The sequence below is a fragment of the Chiloscyllium punctatum genome, chromosome 31 (genome assembly GCF_047496795.1).
Source record: "Chiloscyllium punctatum isolate Juve2018m chromosome 31, sChiPun1.3, whole genome shotgun sequence".
NCBI lineage: Eukaryota > Metazoa > Chordata > Chondrichthyes > Orectolobiformes > Hemiscylliidae > Chiloscyllium > Chiloscyllium punctatum.
In genome coordinates this window covers 277445-284608 of record NC_092769.1, presented here as the reverse complement: position 1 = coordinate 284608, position 7164 = coordinate 277445, and positions in this window count along the sequence as shown.

The following is a 7164-nucleotide window of genomic DNA, read 5'->3' as shown; positions in this document are numbered from 1 at the left end:
GATCAGGTATATACTGACTGTGAGTTCGTAGACCCCAAACTTGATACTGTTGTCATTGAACCCCTACAGTGTGGAAGCAGGACATTCGATCCACCGAACAGTATCCCATCCAGGCCTATCCCCCTACCCTATCCATTTAACCCTGCATTTCCCATGACTAACCCACTTCACCTTCACATCCCTGCTACTCTCGGTAATTTAGCATGGCCAATAAAACTAAGCTGCACATCTTTTAACTGTGGGAGGAAACTGGAGAACTGGGAAGAAACCCACACAGACACGGGAAGAATGTTCAAACGCCACATAGAGTTTCAGACGAGGTTGGAATTGAGCTCAGCTCCTTGCAGATATGAGCCAGCAGTGCGAACCAAAAATCTAACATGCTGCTTCATTAGCCCTATTAGTTACCTGCGTCTGACGAAAGATTAGATTAGATTACTTACAGTGTGGAAACAGGCCCTTCGGCCCAACAAGTCCACACCGCCCCGCCAAAGCACAACCCACCCATACTCCTACATTTACCCCTTACCTAACACTACAGGCAATTTAGCATGGTCAATTCACCTGACCTGTACATATTTGGACTGTGGGAGGAAACCGGAGCACCCGGAGGAAACCCATGCAGACACGGGGAGAACGTGCATACTCCACACAGTCAGTCGCCTGAGGCGGGAATTGAACCCGGGTCTCTGGCGCTGTGATACAGCAGTGCTAACCACTGTACCACTGCAAAAGAAATCTGCCTGACTTGTTCCGACCACTAAACCTGACCCGTCTGAGACCTTTATCATCGGTCATATCACCAACCAGGTTACCTTTAAAATTTGTTGTGAGCAGTGGATGAGTGGGAATGGAAAAGGAAAGAGTGACACCCTCCAACCTCAGTCAAAACCGGACTGAGGAAAAATTCACAAAGTCGGATTTCACTCAAGTGGGTATTCCCTTTCCCAGAAGTTTGGGATGGCGGAATCATTATATTATATCGAGGCTGGTTTTCGATAGACAGGTGAATCAGGGATAATGGTACATGGAGACAAAAGTGCAGCTGGGACCACAATGGGATGAGCCATGACCTTATTTACTGGTGGAGTAGTGTCAAAGGGCCGAATGGCCCACTCATGTCCCTCAGCCCTTTGTTCTGATGTTCCATTCATCCCTTCAGACCTGCTACAAACAGGCAGATCGAAGCCACGCCGATGGTTAGGTGTAGTTTCGGAAATGCACTTGGAAATTCCAGGCTTGGTCAGGAAGTGACCCGCAGCCGCAATCCCTTTTTCCAGGCTTCCCCACTCTGTAACTTCTGCTCTGGAATTGCTTTGAAAGCAGTTCCCATATCTCATCCAGGGTTAACTCAGGCAAATTTTCTCCTCTCCCGAATGCAACATTGTACAACACGACTTCCAGGAAAATAACCAATTACTTTCCAAAAGCATGACATAAAAAATAAGAAGTAGGAACATGAGACGGCTATTCGGCCCCTCAAGTCTGAACTCTCATTCAATAAGAACATGGCTGATCTACTTCCGGGCTCAACCCACTTTCCTACCCAATTTCCTGCTTCCCTGCACAACTCTCTGGGTTAGGGAATTCTAGACATTCACTACCTTCTGAGAGAATGAAACATTTTTCACCTCAGATTGAAATCGATGTTCCTTATTCGGTATCTACCACCTTGAGTTCAAGACTCAGGGAAACACCTTCTCAACATCTACCTTGTCAAGCCCCCTCTGTATCTTGCACATTTCAATAATATCACCATCATTCATTTCAACCACAATGAATAATCTCCTCACCATTTTAAATGTATTCAATAATTCAACCCTTCCATCTCAGGAAGCCGCCTCATGAACCAACCTAGTTACTTGCTGCATCAGCATGCTGACGTTACGTTTCATACTCAGGAACACTCCAAACCCTTTGTTCTACTACTTTATGGGAGTGCTCTTCATTAAATAGCAGCCTGCATTTTGGTTCTCAAAGTGATCCATTCACTCCAATGTATATTGCACTCAGCTCCCGCCGTCAGGCTATCAGTATAGATTGTACATAACTGATGCCATCGGCCTGATATTTGTGGTAATCCAGTAGATACGTCTTTATCATAAAGATCCATTACTCCTGACTCTCCGATTTCTATGTGTTAAGCAACCATTATCCCATGCAAATATATTATTCATCATACTACAAGCCTGTGTAGTGATGCCTTGTGAAAACTTTCTGCAAAGCCTCATGTCGACTAGTTCCCTTTATCAAATCTGCTTGTCACTTTCTCAGGGATTCCTGATGAACGGCTCCTGCCCGAAACATTGATTTTCCTGCTCCTTGAATGCAGCGCTTTTCCAGCATGACTCTAATCTTGACATTCTCAGGGATCTCCAAAAATGAATTTGTATGATTTTACAGAGCAAAAAGAGTTTCCCCTTAACAAAACTATGTCAACTCTGCATTAAGCTTTTCTAAGTGCGCTGCAATTCCTTCCTTAATAACAGGCTGTAGCTCATTCCCAGCAATAATGGTTAGGCTAAATTGTTCCTGCCTTCTGTCTCATTCCTTTCTTGAAGACAGGCACCACATTGGAGGTTCTCCAGTTTCACTGGAACACTCCTGTAATCCAAAGAGTTATGGAATATTTCACACAATGCTGCAAGTCACTCTGTGACCACTTCTTTTAAAATTAACTATGAATTACTGCTGACCTGCCTACCTTTATTCTCATCAGTGAGGTAAATACCTTGTTCCTTTTGTTAGAGACAGTTCAATAACTTCCCTCCTGTTACCATTTTGTTTATGCCATTGACATGCTTCCGCTACTTTTCTCATGAGGAGTGATTCAAATTAATAGTGTAAATTATCTGCTTGTTCCCTGTGGCCGGTTCTCCAGTCACACCCTCCTAATGGCCTCAATGTACTTTCCTCACTTCACTACTGCTTCAGCTCACACACACATCTTCAAGCTTTTTGTATGTTGACAGAAAAGCTCATGATGCTTGTTTTTATATTTCTTACCAATTTATTACATCATATCTTTTCGTACATTTTCCTCGATTTCTACATCCATACAGTTATATCGTGCACAAACAGACCCTTTCGTCCAACTTGTCCATGCTGAACAGGTTTTCTAAATTAAACTAATCCTATCTGCTTGCTCTTGGCCCATATGCCTCGAAACGTTTCCCATTCATATGTTGGTCCAAATGTCTTTGAAATATTGTAGCTATGCTTGCATCTCCCACTGTCCCTCTGGCAGTTTATTCCATACATACATCACACTCTGTGTAAAAAATGTTGTCCCTTCGTCCGTTTCAAGTTTCCCTCCTTCCACCTTAAAGCTATGCATCTGTATTTGAATTCCCCGATCCTACAGAAAAGACCTTCGCTAGTCACTCTATCCATTCCTCCCATATAATTATTAACTTCTAGAATGCCACCCTTCAACCTCGTACACTCCATCTGATACTAACTTCAAAATCAAACGTTTAACGATAAGCACTGCAAATTTGAAATAATATTTAAAATGGCAGGTGTACAAAACAGCCCAAACTTCATGCTGTTAGTTTTGCCCTATGTTACAAAGCTAAGGCAGCATGAAACTCTTACTAATGCCAATAAGAGGTCAAGCACCTGAATTCCATAGTGTGAAGGCAGTGATGATGTGTACTGTGAAAACGTATAGATCTAGATCTATATAATATCACGTTGTCAACATTCTCTCTCCTGTTCTCCCGATGGCCTTGTGTGGTTGTGTCTTCTTTATCTTACTCTCACCTAGAGAGAACCCCTTTCCCCCATTCACAACTTAATTTAAACCCATTTTGCATCATATTCTCGTTCACCACTGCTAATAGCCCGTTTATCTTTTGCCACGCCCTCTTTTCCAAGTCACCCATCCCCCATCGCCGGCAAGGGATTAAAAAGCGCAGTGTCCAACCCTTTTCAGTTCAGAACAAGTCACATTGGACTTGTTACGCTAACTCTGTTTCTCTGTTTCTGCAGATTCTGCCAGACCTGCTGAGGCTCTTCAGAAACGAATAGGCACAGCACAAATTTTCAATGAAACAAATAACAATAGATACCGAAATAAATACAAAATAAATACAAAAATTGCTGAAGAAACTGCGGGCTTTGTAGAGGGCCAATGGACTCGAAAGATTAACTCTACATTCACGACAGAAGATGCCGCCAGTTCTGCTTTATTTCTTCAGCAATTTCTCCTTTTGAACACGTTCCAATGACATGTGTGAAAGCTGCTCAAACACCCTTTCCAACACGGAGCGCCCTACACTTGGAACTGGAGCGCACACATTCATTCGCTCAGAAACTGCATAAGGCTGGCATCACTGACACCACAGAGCTCTTAATCATGGTCAGGGAGAAAACCAGAGGGAAACACATTTAATTCAAACGCAGATGGCACGACGAGCAAGGAAAAGACTCAGATGAATATGTTAAGGGTTTGAGTAATGTAACTTATTGGAAGCCTGGCACCAAGGAGAACCATCAGCAGAATGAGAATACGAAAATGGAAATATTACCGCATCAGAAACCAGGTGATGTCACTGAGTTCACGGCTAATCGGTGACTGGGTCTCGATGTGAACTGGGGGACAGTCAGTAGAATTGAATTGCAGATATTGCAGCTCAAACCGGGCTTTCATGTGATGCTGTAGACAACAGCAGCAACCGAAGCAGGATTGTATTCAAACATAATCTGTGTCATTTTCCCCAGGATATTCCATCAGTCTACCATTACCATCAAGCCGAGTGATGGTTCAGTGACGAGTGTGGGTGAACATGCCAAGGTCAGAACCATGTGTGCATAAAGCTGATGACAAACCATTACAGCTACCGCACCTGAGTGGTTTCATTCCAAACAGCAGAATTAACATCTGATAGAGAGGACGAAATGATCCCAAGACCAGCAGATCACATCGAAGCTCTGCAGTCCTGCCACATCCAGACATAAATATCAGTGTAGTATTAAACAACTTACTGGAGGAGAGGACTCCAGAAATACCGCCATCCTAAATAATGGAACAGCCCTGCACATCAGTGAAAATGACAAGGATGTAGTATCTGCACCATCCTCAGCCAGTGGTGTTGAAAGGATGATCCACCTCACCCTCGCCATGATATCCACAGAATCACAGATGGCAGTGTTCACCCAATTCGATTCACTGTACGTGACATGAAGAAACCGCTGAACACAGCAGATACGACTAAGACAATGGGCCCTGACACCATTCCTGCAATAGGACTGAAGACTTGTGCTGCACAACAATCCGTGTCCCTAGGGAAGCTGTTTCATTCCAGCTCCAACTCTGACAACTCCATGGCAATGTGGAAAATTATCGAGGAGAAAGTGAGGACTGCAGATGCTGGAGATCAGAGCTGAAAATGTGTTGTTGGAAAAGCGCAGCAGGTCAGGCAGCATCCAAGGAGCAGGAGAAGAAGGGCTCATGCCTGAAACGTCGATTCTCCTGCTCCTTGGATGCTGCCTGATGACTGCGCTTTTCCAGCAACACATTTTCAGCAATGTGGAAAATTACTCAACTATGTCTGGTCCCCTAATAGGTGAATAATTACATTCTGACCATTTACCACCCCCTCAGTCCCTTCACGATAATCAAATTGGTGGGAGTTCTTTTTGACAGAGCTGTCAAGAAGTCCAGAAATAACCCGCTCATTGTGGTTTCTGATAGGTTCCTATGTGGCGATGGTGCTGATGTGGAAATGTCACTGGATTACTAATCCAATATAGGATAATGCTCTGGCAGCTGGTGGTAGTTAAAAACAATTAATAAAATATCAAGATCTAGAATCTGGTGATTGTAACATTGACCGTGCATCCAATGTTGATTGTAAACTTCGATCTCATTCCCCAACGTACTTTCAGGAAGTAAATCTCCCGTGCTTTTCTTGTATGGCTCCAGACACATAGACATGTGATAAACTCTTCAATGGTCCCTGAAATGGCCAAGCAAGACACTCAATTGTATCACATTGCTCCAAAGTCTTAAAGGATAAAAGCAGACAGGATACCAGGCACCAGCCTCAATATCAGAGAAGGGAACTGGAATCACAGTCCTGTTGACCCTGCAGAGCCCTCCTTCCTAACATCTGAGAGCTTGTGACAACATTTACAGAGCTTTCCCACAGGCAGCACAGAAACATCGGGAAAAGAGAAGGTCATTCAACACATTGAGCCTTCCCCATTCTAGTTCATTGAGAAAATCTCCTCAATGCAGTTTTCCCGACACAGTGTTCATATCCATTAATATGTTTAAACATTGTGAAATATAAAATAAGAACTGTTGTAGACCTTCAGTCCATCAATCTTGCTACTCGATTCTATATATAGGCAGTTCTCTGATAACGAATGTTTATTAAACTGATTTGACTGCAATGCGATTCGTGAATTGCGCACCTTTTTTCCATAAAGTTTACTCCCGTTCACTGTGACGCGACTCCTTGCCAGGCACTAGGTGAACAACAAAACCCAGCTTCAGGATCCTTTGTCTGCCAAATGCACCCTGTGAGTGTTCAGCTAAAACAGGAATGCAATCCGCTCTGCAAGCTTTGAACCTGAGCTTGAAACGGGGAATTGCTCTCTCCAATTAGAAGGAACTTTATTTGAAACCGGGGGAGAATCTTCAGGAGAACTGCAATTCCATGTTGGCATCACGTGGTCAGTCAGTCCTGCGCACTTTCTGGTGAAGAGCTTGGTGAAAGGTACAGGGATTTCGCCAGTGACTGAATTGTCATTATTAACACTATTTCATTACAAAATATGATTTAAAGGTTTAATTAGACTGTGCTAGTGTGTGTTAGACTAACTTTAATTTTGGATTTTTACTGATATTTTGCAGTTCGCCCATTATCCTCTTTTCCCCATAAACCACATCATTAATATTACATGATTTTCTGCAACACAGTGATGCACAGGAACACAGCTACCACGTTATTGGAGAACAACCTGTAATGGTAGCTGATCCTCTATCTTCATACCATACCCTGTTGTCTCCCTATCCCTTTAGTTTCCAGAAATCCATATTTATATTCAGTGCCTTGGTTTCCACAGCCTGCTCTGGGAGATAGTACCCCAGGTTCACCAGTCTCTGAGTGCAAACATTTATTCTCATCTCAATTCAGAGTGGCCTGTCTGTAC